This window comes from Sminthopsis crassicaudata, chromosome 3 (assembly GCF_048593235.1).
Source record: "Sminthopsis crassicaudata isolate SCR6 chromosome 3, ASM4859323v1, whole genome shotgun sequence".
In the NCBI taxonomy this organism is placed as follows: domain Eukaryota; kingdom Metazoa; phylum Chordata; class Mammalia; order Dasyuromorphia; family Dasyuridae; genus Sminthopsis; species Sminthopsis crassicaudata.
This window is the reverse complement of record NC_133619.1, coordinates 363181101-363204325: the sequence shown is the minus strand read 5'-3', so window position 1 is coordinate 363204325 and position 23225 is coordinate 363181101. Positions and strand designations below refer to the sequence as shown.

Below are 23225 nucleotides of genomic sequence, written 5' to 3'. Positions count from 1 at the left end.
CAGATCTTCTCCTTGACCCCATGCAGACTGACTTTCCCATTCAATGTTGGCTCCTTATATCTTCCCAGAGAATCCAGGAGATTGTGACAACTCCTTACAGAACCAATGAGCAAACTACTGTAAAGGTGTGAATTCCTTCAAAGATGTGTACTCCTTTAAAGGTGTGAATTCCTTTAAAAGGGTAAACTCTGAATTCACAGAGCTAGAGAATTGTTAAGTACCAGACAACCGAGTTAGCACCTAGTAATACTCCTAACAACAGAGTTGTGGAAACACAGGTACTTTGTAATCTAAAGAGTTATAGAAGTATGATTTAATACTACTTTATATGTTTTCATATGTACTTCATTATATTTTCTCTTTTAAAAATCTTTATTTTTCTTTTCCATACTGGAGCTTTTAATTCTTGGGGTTTTTTTAGACAGATACTTTTTTTTTTTTTTTTTTTTTTTTTACCCAAACTCTATCCACAGTGGTTTTATCTAGCTCTTTATGTCCTTCCCTCAGGAATTACAGTTGGTATTCTTTTTTCTGATTCATTAACTAGCTAAGGATTGAACCTTTTCCATTTAGTCATGGCACAAAGTTGGGTCTCTTAACTTTAAAATGTCTTAAAACTTTCATTTGTTGTTCTCTTTAGTTCAGCTAGGCCTTGTAGTTCTCTGCTCCTATCCCATTTGCAAGTGACTCTTCGGTTTATATTCAATTCTATTTAGTTTTTACTGAATACCCACAAAGTGTAAGGTACTCTGCTTAGTCCCCTTAATGGATCCAAGTCATTCCTCTGACACTTATTAATGGTATGACCTTATCCAAGTGACTTTTCTCTTTCCTCATCTATGAAAAAAAAGAGTTGGACTAGATAGAGAGAGGATTCTCACCCTTTCTATGTCATAAACTTCTGTGAAAATCTGTTGAAGTCTATAAACCCGGTGTATGAGTCATGTTTTCAAATGCATAAAATAAAATAAATAGGGTTACAAAGGTGATCAAGTGTATTGAAATCAAATTGTCTTTTAAAAGCATAATTATGGACACCAGGTTAAGAACTCCTGGACTAAATGATCTTTAAGGTTCATTCTTGCTATTATTCTATTTTTTCTCGCCAAACTTTGTCTGATTCTAATTTCACTATTAACTAATAAGAGTAATACAATTCTATCATGCTTCCCCAGTGGTAGCTTCAACTCTTCACTCTTTAACTTTCTCCCTATCCATATCCAATCTATTCCTAAGATCCTATCAATTTCCACATTGGCAACATTTCCAAGTAAATCCTCTTCCATCCTTCAAGACTGCTACCCCCCTGATGCAAGGCACTCATCAACTCTATGGTTAGACTTTACAATAGCCTCGGTTGAACTTGTCTCAAGTTTCTCCTCCTACCAGTGCATCTCCCACTCAGCTATCAAAGTGATCTTTCTAAAACACAAGAATGACCAGGTCATTATCCTATTCATTCAATTGTCATGAGTCCTTATTACCTTCAGGACAAAACATATAATTTTGTTTTCACTTTAAAATCCTTAATATTTTGGCCCTTTATTTCCTTCCTATTGAAAGAAACTATTTTACTATTATATTTATAACCAATTTTGATTTTGGGATTGTGGCTTTTCTCCTTTATTCTCTATTTTAGATCCCAATTGGTGAAGGAGAAAATCATCTAGAGTTGTTTGCATGGAAAATTATTCCCTATTCAGATTGCTGGAGAGAGCAGAATATCATGGTCAAACTGATGAAGGTTAGACAAGGGGCACCTAGATAAAATTAGGGTTAATTGAAGTCTACTGGCAGCTTCGGGATACAGGGTGTCAAATCGAGCCCTCCTGCAACCCCTTTGGGTTCGGTGCAAGGATACAGAGTTAAATGATGTCTAGTAGCAGTGTAAGAGTCCTCTGGAAAGAAATTTAAAGACCCGAAAACCTAGATTAATAATAGAAGTTTATTTGGCGGTTTGCAAGTAAGGTTATAGGTAGAAAGACACCAAGGCAATGGTTGGCATCGGGAAGACACGAATTCTTGGCATAGCCGGAGTATGCTATGTTTGGGGCTCCTGCAAAGAATGGGCTCCAGTTTCCCTCTTTTTATAATGGGGGATTTTGGTAATTTTGAAAAAGGGCCCATGGGTGAAGTCCCAAATTGTCACCTGGCTGGTTTTGGTCAAGGTTAGAATTTTAATAGAATTGAATGGGCTTTTAGATAAGAAAGTTTTTATGTTGGGGGTGGGGGTTGGGAAACCTGAGCAGATCATTAGAGTGGGTGCTGGGACAGCCCAAGTTAGCTCAGATCCAGTGGGGGCTGGGAAAGCCTGGATATCTCCCATTGGCATTCATGGTTGCTGGGAATTAGAAAGGAATCTTAACCCACATCATTTTTCCCCCTCAAACAGTTAAAAATTAAATTCATTTTAAAAAAGATTTGGGGCAGTGTCCCTCATTTGAGGCGGGGTTGAAGATTTTCTCTAAGGATCTTCAGAGTAGCAGTGTCCCTTTTTCTTTTTCCCCTTCAAACAATCTCCTCCTGATGCATGTGGGAAAAGGGGCCATGATTTCCTCTTAACTTCTTGAAGCTGACAAGGGTCATAGAGATTTGGGGTTTCAGCCAGGAGGTGAGGCATGAGGTGTGGGGGATGGCAGGAAGGCATCTGGGGAGCATCCCGGTAAGTCGTCCCCAGTCAGTTGCCCAGGCAATGTTCTCCAGGCTGAAGGGCAGCTGAGAAACCAAAGTTTGGAGCCTAGAGAAAAGAGATCTGGGGAACAGATTAAAAGTGAGGTCTCATCCAGGCTGTTGATGGTGACATTCAGGAATGGTGAAATGTAACAGGTCCCCTCTGCAGGCTGCTTGTAAAATGCTGATTACCCATCTAACTATCAAAGAGAAGTAAGAGAAAATGATGAGAGAAAAGATTATTACTCTATAGCAAAAGGTGTGAACTAGCCTGGAGTTTAGTTCTTTTCACTCTTAATTTCCAGGAAAGCTAAGTCAGAAGAGGCAAAAGGCTTTAATATCTATTCAACATAAGAATGCACTGTAAGGTCTTGGAAATCTTTTAACTGTGGCTGCTTTTCTTTAAAATAGGGGTTTGGTTTCTCAATCTTCTTAGAAATGTAAGCAAAGATCCTGAGTCTTCCCTTCTATTTTCCCCAGACTTATGGGGGGGAGGGGGGGAATCAGGCAGAGGGGGTACACAGTGTCAGTGCTGTATACCCAGCTTACCAGCTCCTGAGGTGTTCCCTGTGGTGGTCTTTCTTACAGGAGTCTGAGAGAGATTTGTATTTAAAAGAGCACATCTGCTCTGAGTGTTTCTTTCAGGAGGCAGAAATTGCCCTGAGAAGAAAAGAGCTAGTCTGAGGTTAGAGTTAAGGAAAAAAAAACCTAACATCTGTTTCAAGGGCTAAAAGGGTGAGTGGGTCCCCGGTCCATTAGGCTGGGGTTTTTCAGCTTTGAAAGAGACTAGGCTGCTAGGTGTGTCTTGATAGCCTCTTTCTGTCTGAGGGCAGAAGTGTTAAAATGCTAAGGAAGCTCCTTTCATGGTGGGTGGATAGAAATGGAATCCCTTTCAGCTAATCTAATTTGTGTTCAGGATGTGAGGTACAGGTATTTTTCAATCCAAGTGTGTCTCTCTACATTAAGAGACAGTGTAGAGGTAGGGGAATCATCCCCAAGCACCCCAATTCTATAGCTTTTCATTCTCCTTAACGTCCGAGAGAGAGAGAGAGAGAGAGAGAGAGAGAGAGAGAGAGAGAGATGAAAAAACTTTAATTTTTTGTCAATTCACAGAAGGATTTACAATTGACATCTCAATATAAATACCCAGCTGAGTTTTTTGAGCTCTACACAGGTCAGCCAAGTCCTGGGAAGCTGCCTATCTCATTTCAATGGTAGAAAGGGTGGGGGTTCATGTTACCTCATGAACAGTCAATCAGAAAGACTGAAATAAACACAGGCTGTAGTATGGAGGACTGGATTGAGTCTCCAGGGAGAGATGACATAATCAGGGGAAGATGGTATCTTGATAAGACCTCCTGGTAGCTTAGGATGGAAGAGGCATTCTGATATTCTAAACCCAAGTTCTTTTACACTTATCTGGTCTGATAAGGAGGCCAGGGAGATTTGGCAGAACTGGGAAGCAGGGAAAGTGAGGCGGCTCTGAGTCAGAACAATTAGGGACACTGTGTTAGGACAATAATAAATAAACCTGACTAAAGGCATAAAAATACAAGGATTTATGGCAAGGACCAGTTTCTCCTTGATAACTCCAGAATTATTAGCATCAAACAGCATTCCTCATTTAGAGGGACACAAAAGTCTCCCTGTTCAAATACTCTGCAGTTGGGGGGCATCTCAACTAGAGATGGACAGTTTAGAGGTCTGTGGTCATTTGTGCTTTAAAGTCAGCCTCTGTTGAGTAGCAGTGTTCAAGGCCATCGTGCTGCCCTAAGAGGGACGTCCATCCCATGTCTGTCAGAGGCTCTAAAATAGGGAAAAACTGGGGCCTGGAATAGCTCCACTTGTCCCCTTCTCTCTGGAACAGGAGCTGCTAGTAGGACACATATTTCTGAGGAAATTATAAACTTACACCAAGGCAGGCAACTCCAATCTATTAGAATCCTGATATCAAAATGTTGAAATAGTAATTAAGGAACTGGTGTAGCAGGAGGGGAGAAACAGATCAGAGAGACTCCCAGTCCTTGGACAGGTATCTGATTTCTAGTTGTTTCTAAAGAATAATCCCAAAGACTGAATAAGGGATTTCAAAGTTAAAACATAAGCCAGCAAATCATAGTACACTAAATTTTAATCAAAGAGTAAAATAATTTCCAATTCAGTCTGAATTTAATGATATAGGAAGTAGGGCCGAGATGACTAAGAAAAATACATCAGTTTTTCCCAATTTCCTTACCAGCTTTAATCAGTTTCCTTCCTCTTCCTTTTTTACACAAATTATCAGATCATACATAACAGACTAGTAAATTTCCTAAAATTGCTTAAACATACAGCAATAGTTAAAGTTTCCTCCATTCAGCAATCGTTAAAATTTCTCTCATACAGCAATAAAGTTTGAAAAAATCCAGTTTTAACAAGTCTTAAAAATAGGTCAATTAACTTAAACGCGGGTCTATCTTGGAATCTTTTACAAAGCCTCTGTGGAATGTGGGTGTAGAGGAATTCCATGTGGTCCCTTCTCCTCCCCACTCCATTTTCCAAGAGGCAAGGGGATAGGAGAGGCAGCTAGGCTTCACCCCAGGCTAACTAGGTGCTTAGCAGATAGCAGTGGTCAGTTGAAAGACAAAAAATTCTGCCTCAACCAACCTTTAGTGGGTTGAATGTGGGGGTGGTGGAGCATTTGGAAAAGTCAGACTCTAATTGGAGATATGTGACTCCTGAAAAGAAAGTTTGGGGTTGGGTGAGTAGAGAGAGAGAGATTGGAATTCTACCCGGAGTTCATGTGTTGAGATTAAGCTATTTTTCTCAATTCCAGTGTTTGGGTCTGCATTAAGAGACAGCTTAAAGGAGAATCTATTCATATTCAATATGGGCTCCTTGGACTGAAATGCCAGAGAAGCTGAGGCAAGATAGAGATCAGTTTAGGGAAAGTGAAGAAGTAAAAGAGAACTGTGGCACAACAGAAGAGAGAAACAGTCTAGAGAGGAGCCAAATTGAAAATAGTAAAGGAGCTTCCCAATATTTTCTCTCTCCCTTTAGCTCATTTCCCACCTGCAGTCAGGGAACAAAGAAGGAGAAAAAGACAAAAGAAACTATCTTCACTCTCTTAACAATGAATTTAATTTGCCTTGATTCGGATTATTATTACCTAGCCATCATTCCAAAGGTCTTTCTTGAAGCTGCTACCTGGCCAGGGTCAAATTCTAGGAAAGAAATCTTTAATTGTTGGCAGGGGTTATAGAATGACAATCCAGAAAAATAGGAGAGTGTGCTAGGAGAAAAAGGCTTACATGTAAGGTTAGGTAGGAAAGTGAGACAGAGAGAGGCAGAGCAGATATCTAGGTTTTATCTGTCCAGGAGCATGTTAAGTGCCCTGAAGCTAAGGAAAAAAGTGAGCAGTTTAAATTTGGTAGATGAGCTTGCTCTCTGAGAGACCTGAAACTCTCGGCTCCTTTAAGAGCCAGGTAAAAGATCTGGGAGGGGCATGTCCCCCTTCTCTAGCTTGCAGGCAAAGTACCATTTTAAGAGTTTTGAATCCCCAATTTCCCCACTGTACAGTACCCCAAAAAGGCAACAGGATGGGAGCATTTAAAGGGCAGGTTGCCAAGCCACATGGGAGAGGTTTGAGAGAAGAGAGAGAATGGGGGAAGAAAGAGATGTTATCTTACCCAATGCTTCCCGGATGACAAGGGTTCACCATGGAAATTAAGGGCAGGTAGCTCCTACCTTTGTTCAGGGAGCAGCAGCCGGGTAGAACTCACCCCAATCCAGTGACCTTTCTCCTCATGGCTACAGCCTGAACACTACAGTGGAGTGGGAAAGGGACTCAAACAAAGATTTCTCCCCCAGAATAGAACAGAGATCCTGGTGCCTTGGGACCTCCGAGAATGGTGAGGTCCTCAGAATGGCCATGTGGTGGGGGGGAGGGGTGAAGAAGAGAAACTTTCTCCTGTGGGGAATAGAGGGAGATAAGGTGAAGAACTTACAAGAATATGTGAATTTTTGTCTGTATTTTATTTTCATTATTTCTATGTTTCACCTATGAACTGTATATTATGAGCAGGCCCATATTTACTTGAGCCTTGCCCAGCTGTAGCCATATTTATTTAACCTGAGCTGATGACATTTATCAGTATTTGACATATATCGATATTTAGTCTATTAGCTGGACCACTATCTGCTTGATTAAGCCTGAAGGCCTGATTTTCTGTTTCCTAGACGTGAGGAGATTTTGGGGAAACAGAAACTTTCCATTCCAGTCTCTCCAAATAGTAAGAACCAATTAGCTGCTTTCCCCTCCCCTTCTCAATGCTCTTTTACTTGTCATGTAATTTCTTGTATCTTTACTACTTCTTTAGCCCTCCTACTTTGAGTATTCTCTTTCTTATTTCTCTTATGTTTTAGAGATAGGTTGAGAAGAAAGGAGGAACACAGATATTATTCCCAGAAGAATACTGTGGGAACAGCTGAGAACCCATATTGGTTCTGAGAGCCCTGAAAAGGTTAACTTTCCATTTGATAGCCAAATTATGTCTAATTTTCAGGATTTTAGTTTTTGGAGTTCCAATTTTCAGGGTTCCTGAACCACATGATGAGAATTAGGTAAGGGTTGCTTAAATGAAATTTGGGTTAATTGAATTTTAGTGGCAGGTTTGGGGTACTGGGAGTCAACCTCTGCAACCCCTTTGGGTTAGGCACAAAGATACAGATTTAAATGAGGTCTAGTAGCAGCTCAAGAGTTCTCTGTAAAGGAATTTACAGACCAGAAAACCTAGATTGATAAAAGAGTTTTATTTTGGGGTTTGGTAGTAAGGTTAAAGGTAGAGAGATGCCAGGGCCAGGGCTGGCATTAGGCAGGCAGGCAGGAACCCTTGTTTCAGCCAGGATTAGAATTTGAATAGAATTCAATGGGCTTGCTTATGCTGGGGTAAGGGAGATGGGAAAACCTGAGCAGATCATTAGAATGCAGATCAAAAGGTATGCACAGTTTGATAACTTTTTGGGCATAGTTCCAAATTGCTCTCCAGAATGGTTAGATTCTTTCACAACTGTACCAAAAATGTATCAGTGTCCCAGTTTTCCCACAGCCTCTCTAACATTCATCATTATTTTTTCCTGTCATCTTCACCAATCTGACAGATATGTAGGGGTATCTCAGAGTTGTTTTAATTTGGAATTCTCTGATCAATAGTGATTTGGAACACTCTTTAAAATGTGTGGAAATTTTTTCAATTTCATCATCTGAAAATTGCCTGTTCATATACTTTGACCATTTACTAATTGGAGAATGGTTTGATTTCCTATAAATTACAGTCAGTTCTCTGTACATTTTGGAAATGAGGCCTTGATCAGAACCTTTCACTGTAAAAATATTTTCCCAATGGGCCAGCTATATGGAGCAGTGGATAAAGCACCAGCCTTGAATTCAGGAGGAACCGAGTTCAAATCTGGTCTCAGACATTTAACACTTCCTAGCTGTGTGACCCTGGGCAAGTCACTTAACCCTAGTCTCAGGAAAAAAAAAATGTATTTTCCCAATTTGTTACTTCCCTTTTAATCTTGTTTGCATTAGTTTTGTTTGTACAAAAGCTTTTAAATTTGATGTAATCAAAATTTTCTATTTAGTAATCAGTAATGATCTCTAGTTCTCCTCTGGTCACAAATTCCTTCCTCCTCCAAATGTCTGATAGGTAAATTATCCTATGTTCCTCTAATTTATTTATGATCTCATTCTTTATGCTTAAATCATGGACCCATTGTGATCTTATCTTGGTATATGGTGTTTAGTGTGGGTCCATATCTAATTTTTGCCATATTAATTTCCAGTTTTCCCTACAGTTTTTGCCAAATAATGAATTCTTATCCCAAAAGTTGGGATCTTTTGGTTTGTCAAACAATAGATTGCTATAGTTGTACACTATTTTGTCCTGTGAACCTAACTTATTCCACTGATCTGCTAGTCTGTTTCTTAGCCAATGCCAAATGTTTTTGATGACTGCTGCTTTATAATACTGTTTTAGATCAGGTATATTCATTTGATTTTTTTTTCTTTAATTCCCTTGAAATTCTCGATCTTTTGTTCTTCCATATGAATTTTGTTGTTATTTTTTCTAGGTTATTAAAATAGCTTCTTGGGAGTCTGATTGGTATAGCACTAAATAAATAGATTAGTTTAGGGAGTATTGTCATCTTATATTTGCTCAGCCCATCCAAGAGCACTTAATGTCTTTCCATTTATTTATATCTTACTTTATTTTTGTGGCCATTGTTTTGTAATTTTGCTCATATAATTCCTGACTTTTCTTTGGTAGATGGATTCCCAAATATATTAAACCAGCCCTGCATTCCTGGAATAAATCCTACTTGATCATAGTGTATTATCTTGGAGATGATTTTCTGAAGTCTTTTTGCTAATATCTTATTTAAGATTTTAGCATCAATATTCATTAAGGAGATTGGTCTATAATTTTCTTTCTCAGTTTTCGATCTACCTGGTTTAGGTATCAGTACCATGTCTGTGTCATAAAAGGAGTTTGGTAGGACTCCTTCATCCCCTATTTTTTCAAATAATTTATATAACATTGGTGCTAATTGTTCTTTAAATGTTTGGTAGAATTCACATGTGAATCCATCTGGCCCTGGGGATTTTTTCCTGGGGAGTTGATTAATAACTTGTTCTATTTCTTTTTCTGAAATGGGACTATTTAAGCAATTTATCTCCTCCTCTGTTAATCTAGGGAGCCTGTATTTTTGGAGGAAGTCATCCATTTCACTTAAGTTATCAAATTTATTGGCATAAAGTTGGGCAAAGTAACTCCTTATTAGTTCTCTAATTTCCTCTTCATTGGTGGAAAGATCCCCCTTTTCATTTGTAAGACTATCAATTTGATTTTCCTCTTTCTTTTTTTTTGATCAAATTTACCAAAGGTTTATCTATTTTATTGGCTTTTTCATAAAACCAACTCTTGGTTTTATTTATTAATTCAATAGTTTTTTTACTTTCAATTTTATTGATTTCTCCTTTTAATTTTTGTATTTCAAGTTTAATTTTTGGTTGGGGGGATTCCCAAATATTTAATACACTCGACAGTTGTTTTGAATGACATTTCTCTTGGTATCTCTAGCTGTTGGATTTTGTTGGTGATGTATAAAAATGCTGAGGATTTATCTGGATTTATTTTGTATCCAGCAACTTTGCTCAACTTGTGAATTATTTCTAATAACTTTTTATTAGAATCTCTGGGGTCCTCGAAGTATAGCATCATATCATCTGCAAAGAGTGATAGTTTGATTTCCTCATTACCTACTCTAATTCCTTTAATCTCTTTCTCGACTCTTATTGCTGAGACTAGCATTTCTAATACAATATTGAATAGTGGTGGTGATAGTGGGCAATCTTGTTTCACTCCTGATCTTACTGGGAAAGGTTCCAGTATATCGTCATTACATATGATGCTTACTGATAGTTTTAAATATATGCTGCTGATTATTTTAAGGAATAATCCATTCATTCTTATACTCTCAAGTGTTTTTAGTAGGAATGCATGTTGGATTTTATCAAATGCTTTTTCTGCACTTATTGAGATGATCATATGGTTATTGTTAATTTGATTATTAATATGGTCAATTATACTAATAGTTTTCCTAATATTATAGCAGCCTTGCATTCCTGGTATAAATGGTACTTGATCATGGTGTATTATCCTGGGCATGATTTTCTGTAGTCTTTTTGCTAACATCTTATTTAAGATTTTAGCCTCAATATTCATTAATGAAATGGGTCTATATTTTTCATCCTAAGTTTTCAACCTACCTGATTTGGGTAGCAGTATCATGTCTGTGTCATAAAAGGAGTTTGGTAGGATTCCTTCATTCCCAAATTTTTCAAATTGTTTATATAACATTGGGGCTAATTGCTCTTTAAATGTTTGGTAGAATTCACATGTAAATCCATCTGGTTTTGTAAGAGAGTTGATTAATAGCTTGTTCTATTTCTTTTTCTGAAATGGGACTCTTTAAGCAATTTACTTCCATCCTCTGTTACTCTTGGAAGCCTACATTTTTGGAGGTAGTCCTCCATTTCACTTAAGTTATCAAATTTATTGGCATAAAGTTGGGCAAAGTAACTCATTATTTCTCTAATTTCCTCTCCATTGGTGGAAAGTTCCCCCTTTTCATTTTTAGGCTAACAATTTGATTTTCCTCTTTCCTTTTTCTGATCAGATTTAGCAAAGGTTTATCTATTTTATAGTTTTTTTTTTCATAAAACCAACTCTTAGTTTTATTTATTAATTCAATAGTTTTTTTTTTAACTTTCAATATTATTAATTTCTCCTTTTAATTTTAGAATTTCAAGTTTAGTATTTTCTTGGGGGTTTTAATTTGGTCTTTTTCTAGCTTTTTAAGTTGCAAGCCCAATCATTGATCTTCTCTTTCTCTATTTTATTTAAATAAGCCTCTAAAGATATAAAATTTTCCCTTATTCCTGTTTTAGCTGTATCCCACAAATTTTGCTATGATGTCTCATCATTGTCATTATGTTGGGTGAAATTATTTATTGTTTCTATAATTTGCTGTTTCACCCAATCATTCTTTAAGATGAGATTAGTTTCCAATTACTTTCTGGTCTATTTATCCCTAAATTCTTATTGAATGTAGTTTTTATTGCATTGTGATCTCAGAAGAAAGCATGTACTATTTCTGCTTTCCTGCATTTAAATTTGAGATATATGGTCTATTTTTGTATAGTTTCCATGAACTGCTGAGTGGAAAGTATTTTTTTTTCTATTAACATTTAGTTTTCTCCAAAGATCTATCATACCTAATTTTTCTATTGTTATATATACCTCTTTAATTTCTTTCTTATTTGTTTTGTTGTTTGATTTATCTAATTCTGAGAGTGCAAGTGTGAGATCTCCCACTATTATAGTTTTGTTGTCTATTTATTCTTGCAACTCTCTTTTTTTTAATTAATTTTATAATTATATATATTTTTCATAGTACATATGCATGAGTAATTTTATTATAACATTATCCCTTGTATTCATTTTTCCAAATTTCCCCCTCCCTCCCCTAGATAACAGGCAATTTCATACATTTTACATGTGTTACAGTATAACCTAGATACAATATATATGTGTATATCCAATTTTCTTGTTGCATGTTAAGAATTGGATTCCAAAGGTATAAGTAACCTGGGTAGAAAGACTGTAATGCTAACAGTTTACATTCAATTCCCAGTGTTCCTTCTCTGGGTGTAGTTGTTTCTGTCCATCATTGATCAACTTGAAGTGAGTTGCATCTTCTTTATGTTCAAGATATCCACTTCCACCAGAATATCTCTTCATACAGTATTGTTGTTGAAGTGGATAGTGATCTGATTCTGCTCATTTCACTCAGCATCAGTTCATGTAAGTCTCTCCAAAACTCGATGCATTCCTCCTGCTGGTCATTTCTTACAGAGCAATAATATTCCATAACCTTCATATACCATAATTTCCCAACCATTCTCCAATTGATGGACATCCACTCATTTTCCAGTTTCTAGCCACTAAGAAAAGAGCTGCCACAAACATTTTGGCACATAGAGATCCCTTTCCCTCTTTAGTATTTCTTTGGGATATAAGCCTACTTTGGGATATAAGCAACTCCCTTAACTTCTCCTTTAGGAATTTAGATGCTATACCACTTGGTGCATATATGTTTAGTATTGATATGGCTTCATTTTCTATGCTACCCTTTAGTAAGATATAGTTTCCTTCCTTATCTCTTTTGATTAGATCAATTTTTGCTTTTGATTGATCTGAGATAAGGCCCTGCTTTTTTTACTTCACTTGAAGCATAATAGATTCTGTTCCAGACTTTTAGCTTTACTCTGTAAGTATCTCCCTGCTTTAAATGTTTTTCTTGTAAGCAACATATTGTAGGTTTCTGATTTTTGATACAGTCTGCTATCTGACTCTGCTTAATGGGAAGTTCATCCAATTCACATTTACAGTTAAAATTACTGATTCTGTGTTTCCTGCCATCATATTATCCCCAGATTATGCATTTTTCCCTCGTGCCCGAGTCATTTGCAAATGGGATAGGAGCAGAGAACTACAAGGCCTAGCTGAACTAAAGAGAACAACAAATGAAAGTTTTAAGACATTTTAAAGTTAAGAGACCCAACTTTGTGCCATGACTAAATGGAAAAGGTTCAATCCTTCGCTAGTTAATGAATCAGATAAAAGAATACCAACTGTGATTCCTGAGGGGAGGACATAAAGAGCTAGATAAAACCACTGTGGATAGAGTTTGAGTAAAAAAAAAAAAAGTATCTGTCTAAAAAAACCCCAAGAATTAACAGCTCCAGTATGGAAAAGAAAAATAAAGATTTTTAAAACAGAAAATATAATTAAGTACATATGAAAACATATAAAGTAGTATTAAATCATACTTCTATAACTCTTTAGATTACAAAGTACCTGTGTTTCCACAACTCTGTTGTTAGGAGTATTACTAGGTGCTAACTCGGTTGTCTGGTACTTAACAATTCTCTAGTTCTGTGAATTCAGCGTTCACCCTTTTAAAGGAGTTCACACCTGTGAAGGAATTCACACCTTTACAGTAGTTTGCTCATTGGTTCTGTAAGGAGTTGCCACAATCTCCTGGATTCTCTGGGAAGATATAAGGAGCCTACATTGAATGGGAAAGTCAGTCTGCATTGGGTCAAGGAGAAGATCTGGACTTGAATTCCTGGCTGTTTTGGGATTATTGACCTGAAACTAAAACTAAGGCTGTCTGTAGAAGGTCCAAAGAGTTGACACCTGTCAAGGAGTTGACACCTGTAAAAGAGTTGACAATCCACCGGGATTGGCCAGCAGCTGGGAGAGTGGAGGAATGGGCTCTCAGGTGGCAGCCAGTACAGTAGCCTTATGCAGCAGCCCTCACTGCTGACAAACCATGTGATTGTGGCCACGGCTCAGCCCCTCAACGTTGGAGCACCTCATGTTGTCAGGCAGCAGCAGTCAAGTGCCTTTTCCTCCAAGAAGTACAAGCAGCCGGCCCCAGCTCAGGCCCAGACTGTCTCTACATTGGATGTCTTACCTACTCAAGTCTCCTCACTGATTGGGAGCATTTCACTCCGTACCAGCTCTTCCTATAATCCCCAGGTCCCTGTGCATGATCAGCCTGTCCTCATCCCACCTAGTAACAATCCTAACACTCTATGAGGCAAAGCTAGAACATTCATTCATGTGCTTTCTTTTAATGTTTGCTTGCATTTTATTTTCTTTCTCAGGAGTTTTTTTTTTCCTTCTTGATCCTATTTTCTTGTACAGCCAGATAACTATATAAATAAACAAACAAATATATATATGTGCATATATATAATTATACATATCTTAACGTATTTAACAATATTTAATGTATTGGACTACCTGTCTTCTAGGGGAGGGTTTGAAGAAAAGGAAGGGAAAATGTGGAGCTAAAGGTCTTTCAAGGCTCAATGTTGAAAAATTTCCGATGAATATGTTTTTTGTAAATAAAAAGCTTTAATTAAAAAAAAAAATAAAGAAGTTACCTACCACTAAAAAAAGAGGTAGCAGGATGTAATCCCCCTTATTTTATCGAGGATGCTGAAGAGGATGAAGATGATGTGGGTGAAGATTCCTTTGTAATTTGATAAAATCCAACATGCATTCCTACTAAAAACACTTGAGAGTGTAGGAATAAATGGATTATTCCTTAAAATAGTCAGGAGCATATGTTTAAAAACATCAGTAAACATCGTATGTAATGGGGATAAACTAGAACCTTTCCCAGAAAGATCAGGAGTGAAACAAGGTTGCCCACTATCACCATCACTATTTAATATTGTACTAGAGATGCTAGCTTCGGCAATAAGAGTCGAGAAAGAGATTCAAGGAATTAGAGTAGGTAATGAGGAAATCAAACTATCAGTCTTTGCAGATGATATAATGGTACACTTAGAGAACTCCAGAGTTCTGAATAAAAAGCTATTAGAAATAATTCAGATCTTTAGCAAAGTTGCAGGATACAAAATAAATCCAGATAAATCCTCAGCATTTTTATACATCTCCAACAAAATCCAACAGCAAGAGATACAAAGAGAAATTCCATTCAAAACAACTGTGGAGAGTATAAAATATTTGGGAATCCATCTGCCAAAGAACAGTCAGCTATTACATGAGCAAAATTACAAAATGCTTGCCAAAAAAATAAAGTCAGATTTAAATAAATGGAAAGACATTAAGTGCTCGTAGATAGGCTGAGCAAATATAATACTCCACAAACTAATCTATTTACTTGGTGCTATACCAATCAGACTCCAAAGAAACTATTTTAATGACATAGAAAAAATAGCAACAAAATTCATAGGGAAGAATAAAAGGTTGAGAAGTTCAAGGGAATTAATGAAAGAAAAGTCAGATTAAGGTGGACTAGGTTTTCAATTTCTATGTTTTTAAATTATCTGGACCAGACTTTCAGGGCTTTATAAAGAAAAAGAAAAAAAAAAAAAAGAAAGATTCCCATTAAATTTAAAGATTCTAATGAAGAATTTAAGTAATGCCTATTCTATATTCAGGGATGCTCTAGCCTCAGTGGGAAATTATTATTATTATCATTATTACTGACATTTACATAGGCCTTAAAGTTTCTAAAGTGATTTATACACATCTCATTTTCAGTACACTAAAAAAAGAATGCCTACTCTTTGCAGATGATATAATGGTATACTTAGAGAACCCCAAAAACTCTGCTTAAAAAGCTAGTAGAAATAATTCAGAATGTTAGCAAAGTTGCAGGATACAAAATAAAACCACATAAATCCACAGCATTTTTATACATTACCAACACAATCCAACAGCAAGAGATATAAAGAGAAATTCCATTCAAAATAACAATTGGTAGTATAAAATATTTGGGACTATATCTACCAAAGGAGAGTAAGGAATTATATGAGCAAAACTACAAAACACTGACCACAAAAATAAAGCCAGATTTAAATAATTGGAAAGACATTAAGTGCTCTTGGATAGGCCTAGCGAATATAATCAAGATGACAATACTCCCTAAACTAATCTATTTATTTAGTGCTATACCAATCAGACTCCCAAGAAACTATTTTAATGACCTAGAAAAAATAACAAAATTCATATGGAAGAACAAGTCGAGAATTTCAAGGGAAGTAATGAAAATAAAATAAAATTAAGGTGGCCTAGCTGAACCTGATCTAGAACAATATTATAAAGCAACAGTCACCAAAATCATTTGGTATTGGCTAAGAAATAGACTTGTTGATCAGTGGAATAGGTTAGGTTCACAGGACAAGATATTAAATAAAAATAGCAATCTAGGGTTTGACAAACTCAAAGATACAACTTTTGGCATAAGAATTCATTATTTGGCAAAAACTGTTGGGAAAACTGGAAATTTGTATGGCAGAAACTAGGCATGGACCCACATTTAACACGACATACTAAGATAAGATCAAAATGGGTCCATGATTTAGGCATATAGAATGAGAACATAAATAAATTAGAGGAACATAAAATAGTTTTCCTCTCAGACTTGTGGAGGAGTAAGGAATTTGTGACCAGAGGAGAACTAGAGATCAGTATTGATCAAAAAATAGAAAATTTTGATTATATCAAATAAAAAACAGTAACACTGCAAACAAAATTAGAAGGGAAGTAACAAATTGGGAAAAAAATTTTTACAGTTAAAGGTTCTGATAAAGGCCACGTTTCCACAATATATGGAGAACTGACCCTAATTTATAAGAAATCAAACCATTCTCCAATTGATAAATGGTCAAAGGATATGAACAGACAATTCTCAGATGATGAAATTGAAACTATATCCACTCATATGAAAGAGTGTTCCAAAACAGTACTGATCAGAGAAATGCAAATTGAGACAACTTGGAGATGCCACTACACACTTGTCAGATTAGCTATGATGACAGGAACAAATAATGATGAATGTTGGAGGGGATGTGGGAAAACTGGGACACTGATGCATTGTTGGTGGAGTTGTGAAAAATCCAGCCATTCTGGAGAGCAATCTGGAATTATGCCCCAAAAGTTATCAAACTGTGCATACCCTTTGATCCAGCAGTGCTACTACTGGGCTTATATCCCAAAGAAATACTGAAGAGGGGAAAGGTACCCCTATGTGCCAAAATGTTTGTGGCAGCTCTTTCTGTAGTAGCTAGAAACTGGAAGATGAATGGATGTCCATCAATTGGAGAATGGTTGGGTAAATTATGGTATATGAAGGTTATGGAATATTATTGCTCTATAAGAAATGACCAGCAGAATGAATACAGAAAGGGCTTGGAGAGACTTACATCAACTAATGCTGAGTAAAATGAGCAGGACAACGAGATCATTATATACTTCAACAACAATACTATATGAGGATGTATTCTGATGGAAGTGGATATCTTCAACATAGAGAAGAGCTAATCCAATTCCAATTGATCAGTGATGGACCGAATCATCTACAACCAGAGAAGGAACACCAGGAAATGAGTATAAACTGTTAGCATTTTTTGGTTTTTCTCCCCAGGTTATTTTTACCTTCTGAATCCAATTCTTCCTTTGCAACAACAACAATAACAACAAAATTCGGTTCTGCACATATATATTGTACCTAGGATATACTATAAGATATTTAATATGTATGGCAATGCCTGCCATCTAGGGCAGGTGGTGGAGGGAAGGAGGGGAAAAATTCGGAACAGAAGGGAGTACAAGGGATAATGTTGTAAAAAATTACCTATACATATGTACTGTCAAAAAATGTTATAATTATAAAATTAATAAACTATATATAAATTATATAAAAAATTAATAAAAACTATAAAAACTCCCACAAAAATAAATAAATAAATGGGGAAAAAGATAGATAGATAGATAGATAAACAAACAAACAAACAAACAAATAAATAAATCCAATGAAAAAAAAGGATGCCAATGTGGTCCTTAGCAAAGCATGAGAATTACATATTCAAAATGCTCAGAGAATTTTGAGACAAAAAGAACAATCTAGGATTAGGGGTCTGAGAAGTGCTGTTATTACCAGAAATGCTAATAGTTATACTCCTTCTAATGAAAAAAAGCATTTAAGCAAAGCCAATGGAACAACCTACCATATCTGACAGAATGGATGCCATGTGTCATATGTTTAATTCCTTCTAGTGCCAAAAGAAGGAAGATGTATTTCCTTATCAGTTCTCTTGACCAATGATTTTATTTTCATTACAATTCATTAGAATTTAGCTGCTATTTTTTTTTCTTTTCTTAAAGGAAAATACAGTATTAGTGAGTCCTGGACTAGGACTCAATAGTCCTGGGTTTTTGGACCAGCTCTGTCACCCTCATTGAGTGGTTGGAAAGTCCCTTTAATGAGGAGTAGATTAATGAAATTAGGATTAATTGAGGTCTAGTGACAGGTTTTGAGTAAAGGGAGTCAAATAGAGCTCTCCTGCAGCCCTTTTGGGCTCGGTGCAAGGATACAGAGTTAAATGAGGTCTAGTAGCAGTGCAAGAGTTCTCTGTAAAGGAATTTACAGAACCATAAACGTAGATTGATAAAAGAGGTTTATTTAGGGGTTTGGAAGTAAGATTAAAGGTAGAAAGACACCAGGGCCAGGGCTGGTACCTGGGGGGGAGGGGAACCCTTGACATAGCCAGTGTAAGGATGCCATGTTTGGGGCTCCTGCAAAGAAAGAGTGGACTCCAGTTTTGCCCCTTTTTTATAATTGGGGGGTAGGCTTTTGGTAATCTTGAAAGGGGCCTGTGGGTGGAATCCCAAGGTTGGCTTCTGGATGGTTTCAGCTAAGGTTAGAATTTGAATAAAATTCTTTTTTTTTTTTTTTAAATTAATTTTATAATTGTAACATTTTTTTTTGACAGTATGTATGCATAGGTAATTTTTTACAACATTACCCCTTGTACTCGCTTCTGTTCTGAATTTTCCCTTCCTTCCCTCCACCCCCTCCCCTAGATGGCAGGCATCCATATATATTAAATATGTTATAGTATATCCTAGATACAATATATGTGTGCAGAACCGAATTTTTTTTTTTTTTTTTTTTTTTTGGTTGCAAAGGAAGAATTGGATTCAGACGGTAAAAATAACCTGGGAAGAAAAACAAAAATGCAAACAGTTTACACTCTTTTCCCAGTGTTCCTTCTCTGGTGTAGCTGATTCTGTCCATCATTGATCAATGGGATCTGAGTTAGATCCTCTCTTTCTTGAAGATATCCATTTCCATCTGAATACATCCTCATACAGTATTGTTGTTGAAGTGTATAATGATCTCCTAGTTCTGCTTATTTCACTCAGCTTCAATTCATATAAGTCTCTCAAAGCCTCTCTGTATTCATCCTGCTTGTCATTTCTTACAGAACAATAATATTCGATGACATTTATATACCATAATTTATCCAACCATTCTCCAATTGATGGGCATCCGCTTTCTAGCCACTACAAAAGTGCTGCCACAAACATTTTGGCACATACAGGTCCCTTTCCCTTCTTTAATATTTCTTTGGGATAAAGCCCAGTAGTAGCACTGTTGGATCAAAGGGTATGTACAATTTGATAACTTTTGGGGCATAATTTCAGATTGCTCTCCAGAATGGTTGGATTCTTTCACAACTCTACCAACAATGCATCAGTGTCTCAGTTTTTGCACAACCTCTCCAACATATTTAAATAGAATTCCATAGATGTTTAGATAAGGAACTGTTTGTTCTGGGGGGTGGGGGGTTGGGGAAACCTGAACAGATCATTAGAATGGGGGCGGGGCAGCCCAAGTTAGCTCAGATCCAAAGGGGGATGGGAGAGCCCAAATATCTCCCATCGGAATTCATGGGGGCTGGGAAGTAGAAAGGAATCTTTACCCACATCATTTTCACCCTTCAAAGAATTAAAACTTAAATTCATTAAAAAAAAAAAAAAATTGGGGCGGTGTCCCTCATTTGAGGCATGGTTGAAGATTTTCTCCAAGGATCTTCAGAGTACTGGGGTCCTTTCTTCATTTTGCCCCCTCAAACAGTCACTTCCAGATGCATGTGGAAAAAGCAGTGATTATTTCCTCTTAACTGCTTTGAGCTGACAAGGGTCAAGGGACAAAAGATGACATAATCAGGGGAAGATGGTATCTTGATAAGGCATTCCAATAGCTTGGAATGGGAAAGGCATTCTAATATTCTAAACTTAAGTTCTTTTATGCGTGTCAGGCATCAGCTGGGGAGGTTTTGCAGAACTGAGAAGCAGGGAAACTGAGGTGTGGCTGAGTCAGGACAATTAGGGAAACTGAGTTAAAACAATAATAAATAAACCAGACTAAAACTAGAAAAAATACAAGGACTTATGGCAAGGACCAGTTTCTCCCTGATAACCCCAGAATTATTAGCATCAAATAGCATTCCTCATTTAGGGAGACACACAAGCCTCCCTGTTCAAATACTCTGCAGTTGGGGAGCATCTCAACCAGAGAAAGACAATCTGGAGGTCTGGGGTCATTTGTGCATTAAACTAAGCCTCTGTTGAGTAGAAGTGCTCAAGGAAGTCCTGCTTCCCTAAGAGGGGTACCCCACATCTGTCAGGGGGACCAGAATAGGGGAAAGGGGGGTCTGGATAGCTCCACCTGTTCCCTTCTCTCTGGAACAGGAGTTGCTAGTAGGAGACAGATTTCTGAGCAAATTATGCAGCAGTTAGATCAAGGCAGGCCACCCCAAATTATTAGAGTCCTTATATCGAAATGGTGAAATAGTAATTAAGGAACTGGTGCAACAGGAGGGGAGAAACAGATCAGAGTCCTTGGACAGTCCTTAGACAGGTGTCTGATTTCTGGTTCTTTCTAAAGAACAATCCCAAAGACTGAATAAGGGATTTCAAAGTTAAAACATAAGCCAGCAAATCATAGTACACTAAATTTTAAGCAAGGAGTAAAATAATTTCCAATTCAATCTGAACTTAATGAAATAGGAAGTAGGGCAGAAATGCCTAAGAAAAATGCATCAGTTTTTCCCAATTTCCTGACCAGCTTTAATCAGTTTCCTTCCTCCCCCATTTTTTTTACAGAAATTATCAGATCATATATAACAGACTAGTAAATTTCCTAAAATCCCTCAAATATACAGCAATAGTTAAAATTTCCTCCATTCAGCAATCGTTAAAATTTCTCTCATACAGCAATAGTTAAAGTTTAAACAAATCCCAGTTTTAACAAGTCTTAAAAATAGATCAATTAACTTAAAGGTGGGTCTATCTTGGAATCTTTTACAAAGCCTCTGTGGAAGGTGGGTGTGGAGGCATTCCATGTGGCCCCTTCCCCTCCCCACTCCATTTTCCAAGAAGCAAGGGGGAAGAAGAGGCAGCAAGGCTTCACCCCATGAAAAATAGGTGCTTAGCAGATAGCAGTGGTCAGTTGAAAGACAAAAGATTCTGCCAACCTTTAGTGGGTTGAATGTGGGGGTGATGGAGCATTTAGAAAAGTCAGAACCTAATTGGAGATATGTGACTCCTGAAAAGAAAGTTTGGAGTTGGGTGAGTAGAGAGAAAGATTGGAATTCTACCCGGAGTTCATGTGTCGAGATTAAGCTATTTTTCTCAAGCCCAGAGTTTGTCTCTACATTAAGAGACAGCTTAAAAAAAGAATCTATTCATATTCTATAGCCTTTGAAATGCAAGAGAAGCTGAGGCAAGATAGATATCACTTTAGGGAAACTGAGGCAGTAAAAGAGAACTGTGGCACAACAGAACAGAAAAAAGAAATTTAGAGAGGCGCCAAATTGAAAGTAGTTAAGGAGTTTTCAAATAGTTTCAGTATCTCCCTCTAACTCATTTCCCACCTGCAGCCAGGGAAAGAAAAAGGAGAAAAAGACAAAAGAAACTATCTTCACTCTCTTAACAATGAATTAAATTTGCCCTGATTTGGAATTTTATTCCCCAGCCATCATTCCAAAAGTCTTTCTTGAAGCTTCAACCTGGTCAGGGTCAAAGTGTAGGAAAGAAATCTTTAACTGTTGGCAGGGGTGATAGAATGCCAATTCAGAAAAATAGGAGAGTGTGCTAGGAGAAAAAGGCTCACTTGTAAGGTTAGGTAGAAAAGTGAGACAGAGAGAGGCAGAGCACATATCTAGGCTTTATCTGTCCAGGAGCAGGCAAGTGCCCTGAAGCTAAGGAAAAAAGTGAGCAGTTTAAATTCTGTAGATGAGCTTGTCCTCTGCAAGGGCTGAAAGTCTCGGCTCCTTTAAGAGCCAGGTAAAAGATCTGGGAGGGGCATGTTCCCCTTCTCTAGCTTGCAGGTAAAGTACCATTTTAAGAGTTTTGAATCCCTAATTTCCCCATTATACAGTACCACAAAAAGGGGACAGGATGGGAGCATTTAAATGGCAGCTTGCCAAGACACATGGGAGATGTTTGAGAGAAGAGAGAGAGAATGGGGGGGAGAAAGAGATGTTATCTTATGCAATGCTTCCTGGATGGTGAGGGCTCATGCTGGAACTTGATGGCGGGTAGCTCCTACCTTTTTTCAGGGAGCAGCAGCCGGGTACAGACATATCTCCAAGCTCACCCCAATCCAGTAACCTTTCTCCTCGTGGCTACAGCCTGATCAAAACAGTGGAGTGGGAGAGGGGCTCAAACACAGATTTCTTCCCCAGAACAGATCAAAGAGACTGTTGGCCTGGGACCCCTGAGAGGGATGGGGTCCTCAGAATGGCCATGTGGTGGGAGGGGAGGGGTGAAGAAGAGACACTTCCTCTTGTGGGGAATAGAGGGAGATAAGGTGAAGAACTTACAAGATTATGTGAATTCTTTTTCTGTATTTTATTTTCATTATATCTGTGTTTCCCCCCGACCTGTATAATATGAGCAGGCCCATATTTACTTGAGCCTTGGCCAGCTATAGCCATATTTACTTAACCTGAGTGATGACATTTATCAGTATTTGACATATATCGATATTTAGTCTATTAGCTGGGCCACTATCTGCTTGATTAAGCCTGAAAGCCTGATTTTCTGTTTCCTAGAAATTAGGAGATTTTGGGAAAAAGAAACCTTCCATTCTCACAACCAATTTGATGCCTTCCCCTCACCTTCTCAATGCTCTCTTGCTTGTGATGTAATTTCTTATATAAAAGCTATGTATCTTTACTACTTCTTTAGCCCTCCTACTGCCAGCTTTCTCTTTCTTATCTCACAATGGGAAGGCTCATCCTCAAGAGGTTTTCAGGAAACAACTTTTCTGCCTTCTATTCAGTTATCTCTGAGTAGTCATTTTGGGTGAGGGTCTTCTACATATCTCACACTCCCGTGTGTCTCGGAGTTCCGAGCTGGGTTTCTGTTAAGAGAAAAGGGATTAGAAACGCTTTGGAAAAGATCTTTTCTCTCTGGAAGCATTTTTCTCATGCAGAGTTCCAGGTTCCTTGGTCCTGCTATCCATAAAAGTAGATGTGACAAAAAGAGAACTTTTTATCTGAAATGCAAGTAATATCCACAGGAGAATTTTGCTCACAACCCAGACTCCGT

General features: G+C 37.5%; 1 long non-coding RNA gene across 1 annotated transcript in view; it reads left to right on the top strand.

The window, feature by feature from the left end:
- The window catches only part of LOC141561777 (uncharacterized), a 52195-nt gene that overhangs the window by 10796 nt on the left and 18174 nt on the right, over window positions 1-23225 (top strand). The gene's annotated exons all lie outside the window — the stretch shown is intronic.